Genomic DNA, 22,232 nt, shown 5'->3' with positions numbered 1-22,232 from the left:
CCAGGAGGACTGCAGCCACCATTTAATCAGTCTGCTACCAACACCCTGGCCAACAGGGTGTATTCTGACTGTCAGTGTTGTTGTTTTTTTTTTGTACTACTGCATTTTTATTTTAATTTTCCTAGTAAATAACTGTTATTCCTATTTCCATATCTTTGCCTGAGAGCCCCTTGATTTCAAGATTATAATAATTTGGGGGGCGGGGGGGGCTGTACATTTTCCATTTCAAGGGAGGTTCCTGCCTTCCTTAGCAGACATTTGTCTTCTCAAACCAAGACAATCTCATGCCAAAGACACTCTACTGCGCAATAACACTCTTCCATGCAAATACATAGTCCTTCAAGGCCTTTGGGCTGCTCTTCCTTGTCTGAATCCTCCACACATTGCAGCTCAGCTCAGACCACTCCCCAGCAGCACAGGTAGGCTCCCTAAACCTGCACAACCTAACCTCATAGTGTGGGGGGCATGGTCAAACCTCCCCTCTATTGTCCAGGAACCCTGATGAGCTGATTTGCAGGAACCTACAAACAACACGAGCTGATTTGCTGATTTACTGGGAACCTACCCAGTAATTTTAATACAAAGCTTTCTCTACTACCTCTTCCGACTCAGGTTTTAAGGCGGAAATGACTGAGACAGAACCTGCCCCTTCTCTTGGCAATTTGTTTTAGCAGCTAATCACTCTTGCCTTTAATTTCTAATTCACCATAAATTCTGATTTGAATTATTTACCAGGCACTGGTTCTAGCTCTGCCTGTCACTGCTGCATTTGAGAGCTCCTTCCTGCATGATGCACTGCACCAGCAGGAATTCATGGATCATTTTTCCTTTGAGATGATGGGAGATTTAACTGTAGTAGCTGCTGACAACAGCAGTGAAGATGTGACAGCACAGGCAACAGAAGGGGTGGGACAAACCTGCCAGGAAAACCTGGGCGATACTCAACAGTACACCCCCAGTAGTCAGGGTATCCTACCCTGATCTGTAGGATAGAGCTCCACACTCATGTTCACATCCATACCTTGAATTCAAGTAATGAATGAAACCATCTGGGCACACATTAAAAGGCATTCAGATCATACACCTCTGGATGTTTTAGATCACACCTCCAGACCACTCCAAATGCCTGGCCAGTCCCAGTGTTTGAGTCACAGCAGGCTGCTGTGCTCAGCTGAGGAGAGCTGATGCTCCAGGTAACCACCTCTGTGCTTTTATCTGTCACCCTTGAAGCGACAGGGGAAAAAACATGACCAGCAAGCCCTGTTTTAAACAATCTCTGGCACTTGCCAGAGTGAGAGAGAACTGAGAACCCTCCTTAACTGCAACACTGGTAGCTCAAAAAATGCTGTCCTCTACAGAACTGTACCCACAAAGTGAGCAAATGGCAGGCATTGCACCCCCAGGTAAGTAATGCCATACACAGGCACACAGCAGCACCACTTGCCAGGGCACTGAGCACTTTGCTACATAAGAAGATGGACAATCTCAGGAGCAGATGCAGCTGTGACAAGGGAAAACGTGCCTATACACAGTGATAATGAGTCCAAGAGATAGACTATGGTTTTATTCCCTCCTCACTCTTCATCAATCTTGCCAGGAACCATGGAGGTGTTCAGTACTAAAGCTACCAGCCATCAAGGAGACAGAAAACAGCATGCTGTACTTCAAAATAAGATCAGTATCACCTTGTTGCAGAAAGGCAAAAGCTTCCTGTCCAGGTATGCATTTTCCTCTCTGCTAACTCAGTTTGCAGCTCTGCATCCCTCTTGGCTCAGAAAGGAGGACATCATACCACACCACCAGTCCCCTGGCAGGCACTGACAGGTCAGGGTGTCGTGCCCACCATCCCACCATCTCCATCTCAGCAGTGATGCCCTGAGAGCAGCACAGTCTTCACTGATGGACCCATTTGCACTGCTGAACTGCTTGGCACACAGCTGCAGTGCACTGTACCACAAGTTCCGGACACCAGACTTCACTAAATTCATCTACTGGGAGCAAAAGACAAACCCCCAGTAATCCTGCAAGCAGCAGAAATTCCTCCATGTTACAAAAAAACCCCACATTTTCCCATGGTTTGCCGGCACTATTATCTGCATAGACCAATGGGGAAAAAATATTATTTAAGCTGTCACACTCATAAGCACAACCTTGCAATTCTGAGTATAGCTGCACCAGCACAATTATTTAAAAAGCGTGTAGAAAGAGACCTGTAAAAAAGTGATATTGTAATAATGCACTGAACACGTTCAGCTGAAAAGTGCTAAATGAGCACAAGAGACTTGAATACCAAGCACCAACACCCTGAAAGCACAGATACACTTTTCTTTCCCCTCAGCCTTGCTCCCCATCAGCTTCCCCTGACAGCAATTTCTCATAAAAAAAAAAGGTGAATTAAATATATACAACCAGGAAGCATAAGCTGCCTTTGTAAAGCATTCTGATTAAAAACAGGAAGATACAGTTCAAATCTTGCATAAGATCCAATCTTAGAAGATAAAAGTCCTTAATGAAACAAAAAGCTGGGCTTTGGTTGTGCAGGGGCACAGAGAGGAGAGCACAACATCCCACAGAGCCGCAGAACCGTGCTGCCATCAGGACTCACAACTCACCATCACCTCTGAAATCCGTCAGCTCTAGCCAAAGTTATATTCCAAGCGTACACTTTCACCCGGGAAGCCAATATTCCAATTTACAAACTAACTGGAACACACGATTCCTTTCTGCAACAGATAGGCTCTTCAACGGTGGCAGGCCTGAGCCCTTCCTGATTTTTGCGACTGCAGACGGTTCTGACGTGGGCTGGACATCAGCGAGCAGATGCAAACGATGCCAAATCCTCCAGGCTGTGCGGAGGCAGCGAGCTGGCACTGCTCCTGCTGTCCCTGTGCAGGCAGCCCCTCTCCCAGGGATGTGAGACACACTTACATTTTACTCCCAACAGGTATAGAGGCATTCCCACTGGCTGACAAACTGCACCTGTACCACTAATTACCTTAATATAACTTAAAATGCACAGAGGCACAATCAGACCAATCCGAATTACAACAATCCTAAAATAGCTGTAAGCCATACTCCTGACTTAATGCTACGAGAGACGGAAGAGGGAGGGGGAAAGAATAAAGTTATAGGTGCATTCCTAAAATGATGCATAGTGAATATAAAATGACTTGAATCCCCCGAGACTGCGAGCTGGCACTTATCGAGATATGCAGCTCCTAGCACAAAAGAGCATCTTACTGCCTCACCTGCTTGGAAAACACACATATTTGTTAAATAATTTTAAAAATCACAATTGAAAGGAAACTGGAGGTTTATGACACACGATTAAGTATTAGACTGTATGCTTATTTATTAGTGATGTCTACAGGTCAGAGCTGCATTTTTTAATATCCTCCTCATCGGAAACGATGAATTTAAGCACTCTTAAAATAATCCACACCAGTGGACTGCAGTTAGTGCAAACTGGCATTAGTGAGATTGCATTTCTGCTCTAATGAAGAAATAAACACTGGCATCTCATGCAGCTGTAACAAGTACATAACTGTGTTGTTTGTATTCAGCAATGGCTAACATATTCTAATACACACTCGGAAAAGCTCTGTTGTTCCAAATCGATGACTTAAATAACGCAAATTTTTAAACATATTGATAAAGAGGAACTGGTGTAGGGCTCACAACTCACTGTATCTGACCAGATATGTGGCCAGGACAACATGTCTAAACTTGACAACAAGGATGGGATTAAAAAGATCTCACTGAAGGGCCTGCAGCATCGCTCAGATTCAATTCTCGGTTCTGCTGGTATTTCTCTGCACGGTATTTCAAGATGCAGTAACCAACTTGAGATCCAAATCCTAAAGCACCCACCCTCTCAATGGAAACACATCAGTATTATTTAGGTATGAAAATAAAACGAGGCCTATTAAAGTACTCAGAAACCCCAAACAACTTTTTGAGGAAAAGTCGGCCTAAAAAATCGTTTGTAGAAATGGACCCTGGAACATGCAAAGAATCTTCCCAGTCTATTCCTCTGGCCCTCCTGATACCCAGCTCTGGACCAGGCCGAGCACGCTAATGGTGTCCGAGCGCTGCGGGTTAAAGCTTAAATGACCCGGCAAGGCAGAGGCAGCGAGGGCAGGGAGCAGGACAGGGATAGAGGCAGGGAGCAGGACAGGGATAGAGGCAGGGAGCAGGACAGGGATAGAGGCAGGGAGCAGGACAGGGATAGGGGCAGGGAGCAGGACAGGGATAGGGGCAGGGAGCAGGACAGGGATAGGGGCAGGGAGCAGGACAGGGATAGAGGCAGGGAGCAGGACAGGGATAGAGGCAGGGAGCAGGACAGGGATAGGGGCAGGGAGCAGGACAGGGATAGAGGCAGGGAGCAGGACAGGGATAGAGGCAGGGAGCAGGACAGGGATAGAGGCAGGGAGCAGGACAGGGATAGGGGCAGGGAGCAGGACAGGGATAGAGGCAGGGAGCAGGACAGGGATAGAGGCAGGGAGCAGGACAGGGATAGGGGCAGGGAGCGGGGCAGGGAGCAGGACAGGGAGCGGGACAGGGAGGAGGGCAGGGAGCGGGGCAGGGAGGAAGGCAGGGAGGAGGGCAGGCAGCAGGCCGGCTCCGCGCCCCGGCCTGCGCGCTGCGCGCATTTTCCGCGCAGTTCCCGAGGGCTCGTCCGACCCCGCACCGCGGGGACCCCCGATCACCTCCCTGCCCCGGGGGGATCCCGGAACCCCGGGACGCCAGGGTGGGCACCCCTTTCCTCGTCCCCGCTCCCTCCCTGGGTCCGGCAGCCTGGGGTGAGGGCGAGCTGCGGGGGATGGGCGCATCGCCGCGGGTCACTCCGAGCCCATCGCGGCCGTGCCTGCCGTCGGACGGAGCCCCGGCCCCGTCTCCTCCCCATCCGCACGGGTCTCGGCGTGCAGTTGCTATTTTTAGGCCACGGGCGACCGAGCGCTTTAACAAAGATAAATAAATAACACGAAAGGCACCCTCCCCTCCCCCCATCCGAGCTACCCCCGCGCCCGGGCTCCGAACTGCGCCGCGACCCGCACGGCGACTGGGATAACAGCGCGGGGCTTGGCAAAGTAGAGGCAAAAGCAGAATAAATAATTGAATGCCCCCTGTCTCCGCACCCCACCGCCCTCTCTGCGGCCCCGCTACTCACCGCGGCCCGCTGCGGGCAGGGGTCGGCCGGGGCCGGGGCCGGGGCCGGGGCCGGGGCCGGGCCGGCGCGGAGCGGAGCGGCGGGCGCGGAGCGGAGCGGGCCCCGCTGCCCATGTGCTCGCCCGAGCACGCGCTCGGCTCAATGGAACGTTGTGCTGGCGAGCGGCTCTGTGACGTCACCGCCCCCCGCCGCCCGCGGCCGCAGCCCGGGGCAGCGAGCGCAGCCCGCCCCGCGCTCCTGCCCCGCATCCCACAGCATCTCACCGCATCCCACCTCATCCCCCTGCATCCCCTCGCATCCCCCTGCAACCCCCCGCATCCCCCCGCATCCCACAGCATCTCACCGCATCCCACCTCATCCCCCTGCATCCCCCTGCATCCCCCTGCATCCCCCTGCATCCCCCCGCATCCCCCCGCATCCCACAGCATCCCACAGCATCTCACCGCATCCCACCTCATCCCCCTGCATCCCCCTGCATCCCCCCGCATCCCCCCGCATCTCACCGCGTCCCCCCGCATCCCACCGCATCCCTCCGCATCCCACCGTATCCCACTGCATCTCACCCCATCCCCCGCATCTCCCCGCATCCCCCTGCATCCCCCTGCATCCCATCGCATCCCACCCCATCCCACCCCCTCCCACCGCATCCCACCGCATCCCCCCCATCTCCCCCATCCCCCGCATCCCCCAGCATCCCTCCGCATCCCCCTGCATCCACCGCATCCCACTGCATCCCCCTGCATCCCACCGCATCCCACCGCATCCCACCGCATCCTACCGCATCCTACCGCCTTGCATCCTATCGCATCCCATTGCATCCCACCGCATCCTACCATTCCGCATCTCACTGCCAGCCCCGCTCTCCTGCCCCGCATCCCACCGCTCCTCATCCCACCGCCGGCACCGCTCCGCATTGCACCGCCGGAACCGCGCAGAGCAGCGCTGCCGGCACCGCACCACACCGCACGGCACCGCACTGCACAGCATAGCTCCGCACCACACCTCACCACACCACACCGCACGGCATCGCACCACACCGCACGGCATCGCACCACACCGCACACACCGCACGGCATCGCACCACACCGCACACACTGCCGGCACCGCACCACACCGCACCTCACGGCATCTCTCTGCACCGCACCACACCGCACACACTGCCGGCACCGCACCGCACCGCACACACTGCCGGCACCGCACCACACCGCACCGCACGGCATCGCTCTGTACCGCACCACACCGCACACACTGCCGGCACCGCACCACTCCGCACCTCACGGCATCGCTCTGCACCGCACTGCACTGCCGGCACCGCACCGCCTGTACGGCCGAGCCTCGGCGTTCCTTGAAATTTAAATAATTAAGTAAAAGAAGAGATTTTTTTCCGGCGGCACTCGGCAGGTGCGGGCAGTCGGCGCGGAGGCCACAGCGTGCACAGGGAGGTTACGGGACCCTGTCCTGCTCCCTCGGACAGGAAGGTGCTGCGGAACAGCGGAATCGGCTTCAGCATCAGCGGATGGGCAGCACGGAAGCCTTCACTGCCTGTCCTCCGCGGTTGTTCACCCCAACAGAAGCCTTCGGCCCCGTTTCTCCCAAACACTGCAAGTTTGCTTCTTATGGAAACGTTTTTTTAAATTTTATTTTAAATACCATTCTCCAAAGTGCTGACATATCATGTCTGTCTCCAAATTATCACAGAAAAGAAGGATACAAGCATCCCACATACAAATATAGAAAGTAGCTTTGCAGCCCTCCAAGAATTCAAAGAGAACATTGAGAATACAGAACAGGCTGCAGACTGTTGAAACAGGAACACAGCAAATCTCCAGTAGATGGACAGAACAAGTTTTATTTCCATTTCTTGTTACTTTTTTTGTTTGTTTGGTTTGGTTTGGTTTTGGTTTTGGTTTTTTGGTAAACAAACTAAGAAAATATGAAATGTATCCCCTTGATTCCAGGCTGGATCCAAAATTAAGTAGAAGCCGCAATGCTGTGTGAGATTTTTCTCCATACTGCTATTGCTCTCTCCAGGAGGGAACCTAGAATCCTGCTGTGCCAGCATCTCTGCAGTGAGGTGGGAGCTGCAGTATCATTTCTACAGTGTGTACAACCTGAGAGAGTGGGTGCTGGCTTCTGTGTGGGTTGTGGTGCCCAGCCTGGGAGCTGCCACTGCCACACCAGGCTAATCAGCCTCTGCACAGAGCCTGTCTTTACCCAGCATAGTGACATCTTCATGTTGATAACACATGCTGCTCCATTTAATTAGTAAGTATGTTCCCAACACCCCTACAATGCTTTGACTATTTCAAGAAAGAGCCCATCTGCAAAAGCTACCCAGTCATTACAGGAGAAGCAAATGCTTGTGCAAAAGACACAAAACTAGGGTATAAATCCAAGCTGTAGCTCTGTGGTCCTGCAATTTAACAAGATACGACACCGGGTTGAAAAAGAGGCTTTCCATGCTCATGGGAAGAGAGGTGGGAGCCCTTCTGAGAAGGCAGATTGAAGGTTTTGTGCTGTCCCTTTCAGCAAACTGCTGCAGAGGAAGAGAGGTGGAGGAGATCACTTTGGGCCATACTCCTACAACTGGCTGGAGACCAAGTCCTAAATAAATGACTTCCCAAGGTCAGTGAACTCAGGAGAAAGATTAAAATCTAAGGTTACTCATGAGACCAAAGGTTCATTTTATCAGCTGAAAAGTGCCAAGTGTCAGAGCACACTGACACACTTTATTCTGGAGCACACTGACACAATTTTTTCTGGAGCAGTCTGACACACTTTTTCCTCCAAGCCCATTCCCACTTGGAGTTAGGGAGAAGCAGTAGCATAAAACTATTACTTTGCTTTCACATGGGTATTGCCCTTAAATGGGGCCTTGATGGCTCCTTCACAGCTCCCAGTGGCCAAAGCAGAAGAGAAATATGTATCAAATAGCTTTGAAAATTGAGTTTTCATTGCTTTCTCCCTAAGACTCCCTTCCTTCCTTGGTAAAACACATAGGGAGTCTGCTGTTAAAATATCAGTTCAGATTAACAGAGGTTTTTCCTGATGCCACAGACTTGCCCAGGTATTACCAGCACCAGCAGCATGGCTGTGAACACAACTTTGCATGCCATGACAAGATATAGGTATTTCATGTCAAATTCCTGTCATAACAAAGCCAGGAAAATATCACAAAGAGGAGTGAAAATGTTTGCCTGCCTGTTTACACACAGAGAAGTCAGATGATGATCACACAAGGCTCTCCATATGCAGCTCCTCCGTGACCTGTGGCACAAGGACATGCTGTTCCCCTCCACTGCAAGGCAGTCCTGGGTTTGGAAGTCAGACCCTACATCCCATAAAAATTCACAGACCACCCGTTATACCTTTGCAGGGAGGCTGGCAGGGGGATGGCAGCTGACCATCAAGCATATCCCCCCCATGATGGCACAGCTGGGGCCTCAGGAACCAGGGGGAACCCACAGTTTCCATCCCACCAGGGTGTCTCAGTGCAGGAAACATTAAAAGACCCTCTTTCCACAGGCATATAGAATATGCCTTGCTCTCTTATCGCTCAGCCCTGCAGCCTATCTAGTGTTTGTACTATGAAAATCATCTGGTAATGTGATCTGAATAGTCTCATATCAATAAAGCACTTAAGTGTAATCATCCTTACGACAGTTTAGCACACTTACACAAGGCAATTGCATCGCCCCAAGTTCACCTCTGCAAATTAAACAGAGCAAAGTCAAGGCCAGCTGATGCAACACGCTCTTTTGAGGCCAAAAGAAGATCTGAGGCAAAGATCAGGGGTCAGGCTGCAACGAGGCTGTGGCAGCCAAAGCATTCTGCCTTCCAGCACCCTGCTTTAGTTCCTTGCCTATGACCCCACAAGCTTTGCTGGCAGCAGGCATCACAAGTGTGCTTCTTAATCCTTGCCAGTGGAGCCAAGGAGAGCTGTGATGTGTTCTTTGAGGTTACTAGAGTGCGGAGGTGACAGCTTCCAGCTGGTCACCACAGGCAGCTGGAAAGTGAAGTGTCATCATCCAGGGCAGGTAGGTGCAGCAGAAGCTGGAGCAAACCACCACACATTCCCTGCAAACATGGGCCATGGAGACACACAGCAGAAAAAAACAGCTGAGTGTGTAATCATAGCAGTAATTATACCTTCCCTCATCCAGGGATTAAGCTTATTCCAGGTTAATTCCAGAACTCCCCAAAAAACCCTCAGTCATCTAAGACACTCAGGACGAAGGGTTAGGTCATTGCATCTGCTCCTCTCCCAGTATAAACCAACATTTTACACCAGCCTGCCCATAAAGACATTAAGTTGAACATCAGTGTCTTGCCCTCACTTCACCTTCTTGGATATTATCTTGGAACCTTTCTTCTCTGAAGATTAGAAACCACCTAATTGTCATCCGGAATGTATTTACAGCCAGTTACACCCATTTGTTCTGCAGCAGGTGTTATGATTTGACACAACCAGCTCTTGTCCTCACTCTTATACATACCTTTCTGCTGTATTTACCAATATCAAGTTCATTCTGTGATAAAACAATGGGAAAATGCAATGGGGCTTATCATAATTATTTTCTTTTCCGAGTCTTTGAATTTGTATACTCATATTAATTTAAAGAAAAGGCATTCCTGTACCCAAACAGCGATCCATCTCTAGGTGATAGTGACTCACCTGTGATTTTGGTGGGGACAAAACTCTGAGAACCAGGAGCAGGAGGCAATAACAGCAAAAATAAAGACTGAAAAGTTTAGAAAAGACTTCCACTGACTTCTGCGTCCTTTCAGTGTTCAATGTGATATGAAGAATAGATTCTGGGTAGCTTAGATGTGACTCCAGAGCAGAGAAAGAGGATATTCAGGATTGGTATGAAGCACAGAAATAACAGACTTGTCACTGATGGTCCAGATACCAGCTACAGAAACAGGTGACTCAGGTGCTCCATATATTCCCCAAGTTTGTGGCATAACAAATAATTTTAAAAAAATAAAAAAATAAAAAAAAATAATAAAAAAAAAGAAACACGACTTTTCAAATAGATGCCTTTCTGCATGTACAGAAAGACTGAACTAGTAGAACAGAGAGGTACAAAAACTCCATTAGAGATTATAAACAGCATTTAAACTTACTATCTTGAATGTGATTTGAGAAAGAAGAAAGCCCTGGAATAAAGTGAAATCAAATGTCTGCATTACTAAAGTTGTAAAGTAGATCCAGAGATGAGCATGCTTGAGTTTGGGGGGAGGACTATCAAAGCTGTGAGACAGAGGTTTAATGTCACTAGTGAAAAAAAATAATAATGCTGTGAACAAGAGAGAATTCAAGAAGAGGGAGACAGCACCATTCAGGTCCCAGACAGATTTCCCAGGAAGCTCCTGAGAAAGGGACTGACTAAATCCTTGGGGAGAAGGAGTTTGTTTTGTCTGAAGGGTGAAAGATCACAAGAGAAGTCACATGCCTGGGAGAGGAAGTGGGAAGTGGTGCTGTCAGCAGGGATAGAAAACCATGGACATGAAGATACCCTTGGATGAGAGATAGGGACCATAAGTTTGGTCACAGGTGAGCCCTGTGCCCACAGGAGAACTGCTTGTCTCAACAGCAGCAGATGCATAGAGCAGGTAAAATGCCACCAGTCTCCAGAGAAGAGCCTGGCATCTGCTTCCCTAATTCTGAAGCACTCAGCTCCTGGGAAAGCAACAAGATCTCTGCTTTCCTCACACAAAGATCCTGTTGCTAAATCTCAAAGAGGAAACTGTTTAACTTGTCGGTTATTCTTTGGCACCTGTGATTGTGTTAGACATTATAAACAGGTCGGACCAGCCAAGCTGGCAGACACCACTGCGGTATCCCCAGGGTCCTTCCCTTTCTGTTTACTTTCCTTTTTTAGCCTTTACACTAATCTCTTCATCTATAACAAATATACAACATTCATGTGAACAATTTTCAAGGGAGAGTGACACTGGCAGCCCATGGACTGTCACGACAGGCCTGTTGACACATCCAAGCCACAGCCTGAGCTTTGGGCAATGCAGTGTTCCTCCAGCAACAGGAGGGAAGTGGGGGATGGTGTGTGAAACCTGTGCTGGACCTGGTGTCCTTCTCCTTTCAAGACCTGTTGCTATTTATGCACTCGTGTAAAGTTCAACTTTCCCAAAGTGCATGTTTGTAGATGTGCCCCATGCTGCCTGTGTGGGCACAGCCGTGGGGCAGGCACTGGGGCTGGGTCCTCTGGGGGCTGGGACAGGCTGGTTTGTGGCTGTAGATATGAGATCCTCCTCAGAGGCAGCTGGAAGACTTGTGCCCTCATTAGCACAGCTGGTGACAGTGGCACCACTGCCCATGTTCCATACGAAGGCCCAGCACCGCCCTAAGAAGTGGGGGATCTGGTCCAACACCTTCCTTTGCATCTCTCTGCTGCCTGGAGAGTGCCTGCACCCTGAGCCTGTGGCCTGTACTGGCCCCTTTCTTCCCAGCTGCCATGTCAGAGGTAAAGGTGTGCACCACAGCAGGACACTGTCCTGGGATTTTAAGTCCATTTCATAGTCATGATGCTGCTGCTCCTGTGCTACAAGGCATAGGACATGAATACAAACTGCTTAACATCCACTAAAGAAACTCCACCAGCACTGGAGAAAAGACCTAAGGGAGAGAATTATCTTGTGCAGGCATCTGTCATAAGCTGCTCACCAGTTTAGTCCTGGAGAATGTCCCATTTAAGCCCTGACATCATGATGGACACCTGTATTGCTGGTACCCTTGCTGTACTAAGAAGAGATTTAAGCAATTGCAGCACAGCCACAGTACTCATAAAGACAGATAAGCACCTGCCACATCTCAGATTATGATAATCAATGTTGTGTTGTGCCATGAAAGCAGAAGAAATTGAAGCAGCTTAGTAGAAGTGATCAATGAAGTCTTATAATGCCCTTAAGATGTATATATATGCTATATCCAAGTTCACAGATATGTAAACTGAGGTGCAGATATGTAAAATATCTTGCCTGTGGCCATACAGAGAGCACACATTGACTTCTGGCTGGTGTAACTGGGAGGCACTGGAATTCTGACTCCCAGTCTCTTGTTCTCAGCGCTGGGTGACAGACGGCCTTGGTTAAGGGAGTGGGATAACCATGGCTGACATCTCCACAGTATCACAATTCACAACTTTTAATTGCTGTTAAACAAATTCAAAATGAAATTACACTAAGAAAGATGGGAACTACAGAGCCTTAGAAAATGCATCCATGTTCTTCCCCTTCAAATCTAATTAGATTTGCCAAAATTAGCGTGCATTGATCTGTGATTCAAACAATATGCTGATAACAAATTTTCATGATAGACATGGTTATAAAGCTACTTGACTAAACTATGAATTAGCCCCTTCAGCAGCGGCTCTCAGCACATTTTCTCAGCATGGTCTTCCACAGACAGCTTTTAATCCCCAAATCAACAGGGGATCCCACTGTTTAAGGTTCGCCAGGCTCTCTGCTGAGCATCCAGCAGAGAAGAAAGGCAGGCAGCATATTCTTGTTGACTATCAATCTTCATTAAAATCAACACACCATCTTTAACCACCATCTAAGCAAACTGTAATATGTGCTGGGAAAAGACCTTTCCACTACTAGGCAGAGCAGCTTATTTTGCTGTTGTGCTGAGCAGCCTCATCTTGGCAGTGATGGGTAGGGAGAGCATGGGTTGTATGGAAAGCATCACGTAAATAGACTATCACCCCAGAAAACCAGCACCACACAGGGCTGTGGCTGCTTGCCTTCCTGCCAGTGTCCGCTGTCCGCCCTCAGGATTCAGGGATCTTTTTTTTTTTTTTTTTTGTTAGCTCATGGCAGGGAAGCAACACTGATTTGTTTGGATAGTTTGTCTTTCAGCCAAATGATGCCAATTGCTACAAGTGACTGGAAATGAGAAAATGAGGGCAGAGCAGGTAAGTTTTAAATAAGTCAAAGTAAATAGTTGACATGCCAGGAGAGACCAAAGGACAGGATTTTCCATTTGTGCTCAGTTTTCAGCTGAGCTTTGCAACCACTGACATCTGAGAGCTTCTGAAAATGTGCCTTGCCTGAAAGCCAGAGTGCATCAGAGTTTAAAGTTACTCAGAAAAAAATGGCAGAGGGCAGGCAGTGCACTTGTGTCTGTTTGTACCCCAGATTTATCCTTTCTCTGCTGCCTTTTCATCCAGAAATTGTTACTGCTCCAGAAGAGGAAAACCGCAGCACTTTTTTTGCCTGCTCTTTAAAAATAATGAGCAATCCCAGCTGTGGGATCTGCTCAGCATCTCTGAAAATTTACATACTCTGTGTTATATCTTGTGTAACATCAAGACACACCACGGAAAAAAGCTGTCATGACCAGGATGTTGATCATTGACCACTGGCACAGATTGCTCAGGGGGGTTATGTGGAGTCTCCATCCTTGAAGATACTCAGAAGCCACGATCACAGTTAAAAGGTCATGGTCCTGGGTTGTCTGCACCAGATGACCCTGCTTGAGCAGACGAGTGGAGCAGGATTTACACATTTAAAAAAATTAATGAGTTACAGCCATGTAGCGTGGGCAGAGGTATGCTAATATAAATTAATTCAATTTAGAATGAGATCATACCAGAATAAGGATTTTTATCACAATGATACAGGATGGATTTGGGATCTTAGTGCAAGTCATGCCAGTCTGCATCCTGACCTCTTGATTTCTCTCACATCAAGGCCAAGCAGAAGAGGGAACAGCTGATCTATGAGTCATAGAAACATGCAATAGTTTGGACCATTCCATTTAACTGCACAAACGGCATGGCATTTTTGTGACACTAAGCAAAAAACAAAGCAACAGCTGAGCTCTTTTTCAAGTAAATGGAAAAACAAAACAATATGGATTATATATGTTCTAACCTATAGTGCCTGCTGCAAGCTCCAGTTTTGCCCACTCCAGTACGGTCCACCCAAGGAAGTTACCAGAAGAAATCCCCCAGCAGAAAATGACACAGGTCCTGAAACTCATTAAACTTGAATGGGCTGTAAAAGTTTATGAAATGCTGTCTGCCCTTCAGTTTTAAATTGGATTTGGTTGAACTGGTTTTAAAACTGGCTGGAGAGCCAAGATGGGCCAGCAGGATCAGCTGGAGAGGCAGATGGTAGAAATTCAGCTCTGCATGCCTACGTTGATCAGAGCAGTGCCCCTTCTACCAGGGAGGGTGGAGTGCTCGCCTGACAAAAGGCTGAGCTCAGCAGACATTAAAGGAAGGTTGTTAGTAAAGATCAAAAGGTAGAAATGGGAGATAGAGCTGTCCCATTTGCAAAGTTACCAAAGCCTGCCAGTGAGAATGAAGATAGAGATGCTGTGAGGCTGAATGAATGGGGTAATCTAGATAATGATATCAGAATTAAATTAATTAAAAGAAGATTAAAGAAAGATTGCAAAACTAAGGTTGTAATCATGTCCCTGCTAGAGTCAGTGTTTCATGGTTTGTGTGGTGCTTCATGAAGAGGCCAAGATGTTGCTCCCAATGCATACCAAGACAAAGGAAGGGATCAGCTGAAAGCTGATTGACACAGAGCCAACTACATTAGGGAATAAATAAGTTACAGTGGCCTCATAGTCACAAAATTGAAACCATGCATGGCTGAAGCATCCAGAAGGATGAATGCAATTCATGTCAACGTCATCACTGATCTGCAAACTGTGGGGTATTCATGAGGACTTTAGGGCACCTGCAGTTAGACACGGAATTTCTCATAAATTGTGGCAGGATTAAGTTTATCATTCAAAGCTTTTGAAACAGGTTTGAACAGACAAAGTATGCTCACACCAGGTCAGTACTTGGTGTGGACACCCTATGCCATGCCAGGGACCGGCACTCTCCGGTGGGATTTACTGCTCCTGCAGGCAGGGCCACCAAGGGCCACCAGCAGGGACTTGTACAGAGGAACCTCATGGAAACACCAGATGAGCTTAAAATCTTCTGGAAAGCAGCATTACCAAATATGAGTGTGTGACATGCACGGGAAGTTGGCTACCACTTTCAAGAAAAAGAAGCTTGAAACAGAGTTGGAGGATGGGGCAACCTTGATGCCGAGGTCACACTGTGTATCTGCACAGACCTCTGTGGCAGCCACCTCCCTGTCCTGATATTTTGCTCCAGCTGCTAAGCAGGTCTTTAAAAATATCTGGTGATTATTTTTGCCCCTGGAGCTGCCATAGTGCTTTTGCAGTATGTGTTGACTGTTTCAGCTGCCACAATGAGGTCTCAGTTTTAAGACAGCTTGCTGAAATGAATGGGGAAGGGTTGGATTAATTTTAATTAAGCACCAAAAATTGACTTTCAAATAAAAGTACACATGAGGATGCATACTTTTGCCCTTGTAGACATGAGAAAATGCTGTATTGTTCCATCAGGGCAAGAGGCTTATGTTTTTTCTTTCAGAAATGCAAAAGAAGGAAAGTGTTTTTCAGCAGGAATCCAATTTTACAGGGAGGGAATAATATGTTACATAGTTGAATCACTTTGATGTCAATTTTATTTTGCAATCACTTCATAAGATATTCATATAGCCTTTTTATTCCCTTAAAGTGTTCAAGTCTAGGCACAATACAGTATTATCTTACTCTTTACCATAATGATGAATGATAATGGGAACACATAATAAGATTTTATGTGTGCCCAAAGAAAAATCTGCTTTAGCCCAGATGAGAGAAATTTTGCAGATCAAATCAATATTTTAAAACAGCACAATTTATCAAAATAATACAGCTTTTCTTCTCTCAAACCACTGTGTATCTCAGTGTCTGCAGCCAGTACATGGTAAACTATTAGGAGGCTGATGGAATTCTTTTTGTAAAATCTCTATGTAAAATACTTAGTTGATAAAGTAAAAAAAAAAATAAAATCAAACCACCAAACTAAAACTCCTTTTCCCTCTCCTGTCCATCACACTTACACACTATAAACATTCTAATATTTAAAAGGTATGTTACAACTGTTCTATAGTGATGCTGCTTACTGTTGAAAAGCCATCCCAGTTCAGTAGCATCTTTGTTCAAGTTCCTCAGAAACTAATGGATCACATTTGGTTGTCCTGAATTTTTTATGTTCATGGAACATGGTTTATAACAAAATGCTCCCTATATATTTTGTTGCATCCTTTTAATATAGATTCAGTTTATTCATCTATTCATGATTTTAAAGTGTAGCCTAAAAGTAAATTTGTAAAGTGTAGAATGGTGGGACAACCCTGATAGAAACTTTGCTGTCTGATCCAGCATCCTCATTACATTTTCTACATTTTTACTTGGGTTTAGATACTTAAACATCAGCTTCTCTGAAGAAATCTTGTTGGAAATATTGTCAGGACAATCTTGTTGTCCTGATAGCAGTTGTTACAGAACAGGTTGTCTTTCCTGGTACACATGTGAATAAATCAAAACTACTTAAGGAGTTATTGTAGTGCAGTCAAATGAGAACATAAATAGTTCTAGGAAAAAGCATTGACAGTTAATCACACTGGATAAACCTAAATTAACTACACAGAATAAGACTGAATAAATTTGGAGCCTGAGTAATGTGGGGTAGGACTCCACCTGGTATTGCAGACACCACTTTTATTCAGGAGAGGGAGAGCAGGGATGTTTCTGCGCCGTAGGGGAGCACAGGAACCTTTAGCTCACATTTGCTGTATCTACAGAGCTTCAGCGCTGATCCCTCTTCCCCTAATTCATCCCCAGCACAGCACGGCCTTGGTCCCGAGCCAAAAAAGGCTTTGTCAGACACTCAGCCAGGCACTAGATCACAGCAACTACCTGCACCGAGAGGCTTTGTTTGGCTCTGCTGTCGTCACGGAGCAGATTAATGGGAGAAAAAGGAGTGAAAAGAAGCTCTCGCTCTGGCAGCTGCACCCCTGTGAGCAGCCCCTTGTACGCGTGGGGAGCCTGGAAGAAAAATGTGCTGGGAACAGGAGCGCTGCTGTGCAATGCAGCCCCAGATCCAGGGCAATGGCCCGAGGGATCCGGGGGAACGTGGATTGGGAATGGGGCTGTGCATCTCATTGTGCACACTCTATCTTCAGCCTGCAGAACTTCTGGGTGTTTGCCCTCGTAGTAGCTGTACATAAAGCATGATACCTGGAATTCTTTTTCCCTCTTTCTTCATGGTTAAATTAGCATGAAGGAAGCTGATGGAGCTAATTAGCTCCAAGAAGTGCTTATTTCTTTGATTGGAATTTTTTGTGACCCAGCCAGATTGCTTAATTTTTGCAGTTTATATTTTCAAATCTCTTCATTTATTCCACCTAATCCTTTATTTCTACCTTTTTTTTTTTTTTTTTTTTTTTTCCCTGATCCTATCTGGAAAGCATAATTCCATGTAACTGGGACATAGAAGCTTGCAATAGAAATTACACACGGTGGCAAGAAAGATTTTGCCTTGAATGGAAATGTATTCAACAGAAAAGTAGCCATGGCAAGATCCATAGACAGACATACGTGAAGGGTGAATTCAGCAATAAAATGTAATCACCGTAACACATAATGTCAGAAACTAGCTGCTTTCTCCCAGACATGTCTAGAAAAAAGAATAGCTCCACAATTCCTGTATCAAGCTGGAAACTGGAAACAGTGCTTGTGGAAATAAGATACTTCAGTCAGCCAGAGTTGTGCAGGTCCACTCTCAACCACTGATTTCTCCCTTGTGTCTCATGGTTTCAAGCACCATCATGCAGAAATGCCTTGTAGCTTGGGCTCCTGTGCATTGGTGGCAACTTGAAGCAAGGTTTGCTCAGTAACTACAAATATGAAATGGTTTTGGCAAGTAGCCAAACTTTTTCATATGCATTAATATTCAGCACCAAAGGTCATACTCATCATTATCAGAAAAAATTAATTTCATCTGCTAGGAAGGTGGAGTCTGGACACACTTGAAGACAAGCTGCTTGGGCATGTAGAGACTTGAAAAAAATACCTGTACTGTAGTACAAACCAGTTGAGGGTGATATTACCACTGCCTGGCCAAAGTCCCACCCAAAACAGCTCCCCCCAGAAGCACAGTAACTGCAGCTCTTTCATGATGCACATCTGCAAGAAGGTCTGGAAGGAGGATCTGGGGAGCTACATGGCCTCAGTGTGACCTCAGTGCCAGGGAAGATGATGGAGCAGATCAACTTGAGTGACCTCACCTGACATGTATAGGACAACCAAGGGATCAGGCCCAGCCAGCAAGGATTTATGAAAGGCAGGTGCTGCTTAGCCAATCTGATCTTTTGTGACAAGGTGACACACTTAGTGGATGCAGGAAAGGCTGTGATGTGTACCTAGACATTATCAAAGCCTTTGACAGTGCATCTTTCACAGTATTCTCCTGGAAAAACTGGGTCATTATGGCTTCGACATGTGCACTGAGTAAAAATATGGCTGGTTATGAATGGTGGTGAGTAGAGTTAAATCCAGTTACAAGTGGTGTTTCCCAGGGCCCAGCATTGGGGCCAGAACTTTCTGCCCAGTGGAATAGGACCTAGGAGTGTTGGTTGACAGAAAGCTGAGTTACCATCCCTGGAGGGATTTAAAAGACGTGTAGGTGTGGCTCTTGTGGATATGGATTAATGGTGGACTCGGCAGTGCTGGGCTAGTGGTCAGACTCAATCATCTTAAAGATTTTTCTAACCTAAACAATTCTATAGTTCTTCAAAGGAAATTACTTACATGGCTGAGTCCACTGCTATAAGCAAAGTGCTCCAAATTCGTGCACCTTCCCTTAGCTCAAGATCTATGTAGAAGATGATTGGTTAAATTAGGAAAAGAAAGTCCCCATTTGACTTCCTAGCCACTACTCTGAATCTTGGATAACATTTTTCTTTTTACTGCCTGTCCCCACTGACATTTACAGCTATGCCTGAGATGAGTAAATGATACGAAAGTAGGTGAAACCTGCTGAACATCAAATGTTTTGTACTGGAAATGAAATCTGGCTTCTGCAGCTTATCTATCTCATTTCTTGATTTCACTTTTTTTCCCTAGGCATGTTTAGGCCTCATCTGCGTGGAAATGACAAGGGGAAACCAGGGCTTAACTCTCACTCAGCAGAGCCTTTTTTCAGAAGCTCCCATAAATGCCTTTTTAAAATGAAGGAATAGCAAACCTGTAAGCTGGGAAATAAATCCTGAGTCTCTCCCCAAGTTGTCTGCCTGTGTTAGGATCACTTATAGTTCAGTTTTATTTTTCTGTTAATTCCTTGGCAGGTGATTCTAACACAAATAATTAAAATACAAAAATAAATCCAACATATTAGAAGATGGTTCATCTCCGTAGATGAAACAACCACCTCCACCTTCTGTTTTGAATAAATTCAGATTTCAACTGCAGTGGCCTGGCTTATTTCCAGTTTCCAGTTATTCTATTCCACTTACCTGAAATTCTCCCTTTCATGCAGCTCTGATGAAATGTTTGTCATCTCTCAACTGCCTGCAAGGGTTGCAAAGTGCTTCATGAGCAAGAGTGCTTACGTAGGGACAAGTAAAGTGATTTCTTTATAGGTACTGATAAAATTTTCAAGAGCATCCTCCACTGACACAGCTCTGTTTCTCTGGAAGAAACATGGAATTTCGACAGATTCCAGTGGGAGCTGACTTAAACAGACATGGGTTCTTTTATACATCCCAGTTCTCCCCTAGCATATTCTGTATTGAAACACTGAAGCCATTTACACAATAACTTGGCTGGAAAGACAAAATTTAAGCACAAGAATAAAAATTAAAATTGAATCCTCAAAGTTGGTATTTAATTAAGTTAAATCAGTGGGAGTATATGATAAAGGAAATTTTATTTTCACCATGATGGTTTGTTTCTAGTTTCCTTTGATGCCACATTTTGCCTAAAGTTCTTCTGGAAGAGAAGTAGCTTGAAGTGTCCTGTGAAAGTAAAGGAGCAGAGAAGTGAAGATAAAAATGCTCCCTGTATTTCAAGTAGAACTTTGGTACAGCTGTTTGCCAAGCATTGTAAACTCTACATTTCATTTCAAGGCTCAGATGCTGCTTTTGTAAGCTTATCTCCTCTATTGCTCCAAAACAGCAGCAAAACCCAACACCTTCCTATGCAGATACAATGCACTGCTAACTGAATCCAGCCCAGAAGCTCCTGTGAGATGTTTGTGTCTTCGGAATGTGCTAATCTCTCGTGAGGAGCTGGAAAGTGGAAGCCACATTCCTCTTTGTTCCAGCAGCAATTTAATGACCAGAAGAGGTTTCTTAAGCCTGTACCCACAGGCTGTTTTAATTTTATTTTTTTAATTGCATTATTTAGGTACTTTGCAATCCTACAACAAAGTAAGAAATGTCATAAATACGAAGTGTCATCCCATAAAACCATATTTTTTTAGAGTGTCAGTTTGGGATCATGTTCATGGTTCATTTTCCAGTAGGAAAGTGGCAAGAGGAACTGATGCTCAATTAAAAGATGAGAGTAAGGGATTAAATAACTTCAAGTATCCTATTCATCAAAAGACTAAGGACCTTCTGCAGAGAGAAAACCCAATACCATTCTCCAAATGATATAAGAAGCTGACAAATAAGAAGAGGTTCATTAATCATTGTGGTCTAGCCTCATTTAACAGGAAGAAGCCAGGGGGTTTTGCTAACACACAAAACTGGAACTCAAAGGTGACATATTTTTCAGTTTTTGTGGATGGATCTACACTTCCTGATTTATTTTGGAGGATGGAGTTGCAGTTATAAGTTCTTGAACAACATCTTCTGTTCTGAAGCAGTATCTAAAATAGGGAGAACACCAAAAAGCAGAAGAAATTGATGTATTTTTAAAATTAGATATCCTGTCTAATAAAAGGCAGAACTTTTATGTTATTCATAGCTGCAAGTTGTCCTGATTTACAATTCAGATACAATTAATAGTTTCATTTCACATAATTCTTTTTCTTCATAAGTGAATATCTAAAACACACCCTGGCAAAAAGCAACTGCAGACCACTTCTATAAACACAGTTACAGGAGGTGATAAAAGATTTAGAGAAAAGCCTTGCTTTGTTCTCTTTTTCTAACAGAATGTGGTTCCCCCCCTCCAACAAGCCTTCAAAAACCTAAAGCCCTCCATTAAATAAGATTTACATACTTACCTTCTTTCCAAACTCCCTCATTCAAGATTTTTGGGACGGTTACCCAGGGCTTTGCAGAACAGAGACCTTTGGCATCTACCCTGCCTACATAGTGCCACCTACCCCTATCCCACACATACCCACACCCCAACATTCTTCCCCCTCTGAACTCAAAAGCAGTAGAAAACCTGAACCCTTGGTCCCATCTCAATGGCTGGCACTGGTGCTATCTGGCAGCACTGCTTCTCTAATGGTTAGAAGCCAAGCAAATATGGATTTATTGGGAATTATGGAAATCAAAAAAGTGCAAGGCCCAAGTTTTGGAAAAACACATTCTTCCTCCACATCAAAGGGCTCATTGATTTCTTGCTGAAGTCACGACCAAAGTGGTGCTAAGAGGGTAAAAAGGGGGCAAAAGATCAAATCTAGTCTTCGGAGCTGTGTCAAGCAAGTACCTTAGGGCCCATCCAAAGCTAATCATGAGACAAGTCCTGAATGTAAATATTATTTAATATGTCTGGCAAATGTTAGGAATCTGCCTGAGCATATTCTTCAAGTGAGAAATAACTCTTTCCCTTTGCTCCCTTTTCTGTGTCCTTGAACTTTGTATTCCTTGAAATCCCAAGTAACTATTCACATTAATAAAGTGTTAAGGTGTTTGACTAAGAAGATTGGCTCTGCTGATTTCAGCACTTAAAAAGGGAAACCGCTCTGTTGTTTTAACCACTTCAACAGTCACCATCTCAGTTTATTTTCTTATCCTCTTTAACTTCTGTTAAAATCAAACAGGAAGCAATTAAGGTGAGCCTACTACAAAGCAGCCCTCAAAGTACATGGCTATGTCCCTGGTGCAGAATGAAGGTCGTGCCCTGAAAATGTAATTATATGTATGTGGAAGGAATGCAGAGCCCATATACTGGGGTGATCAGTGAGAAAATGCAACACTCCAGCTTTGCCTTCAG

This window comes from Poecile atricapillus, chromosome 2 (assembly GCF_030490865.1).
Source record: "Poecile atricapillus isolate bPoeAtr1 chromosome 2, bPoeAtr1.hap1, whole genome shotgun sequence".
NCBI classification, from domain to species: Eukaryota; Metazoa; Chordata; class Aves; order Passeriformes; family Paridae; genus Poecile; species Poecile atricapillus.
This window is presented reverse-complemented; position numbering follows the sequence as displayed.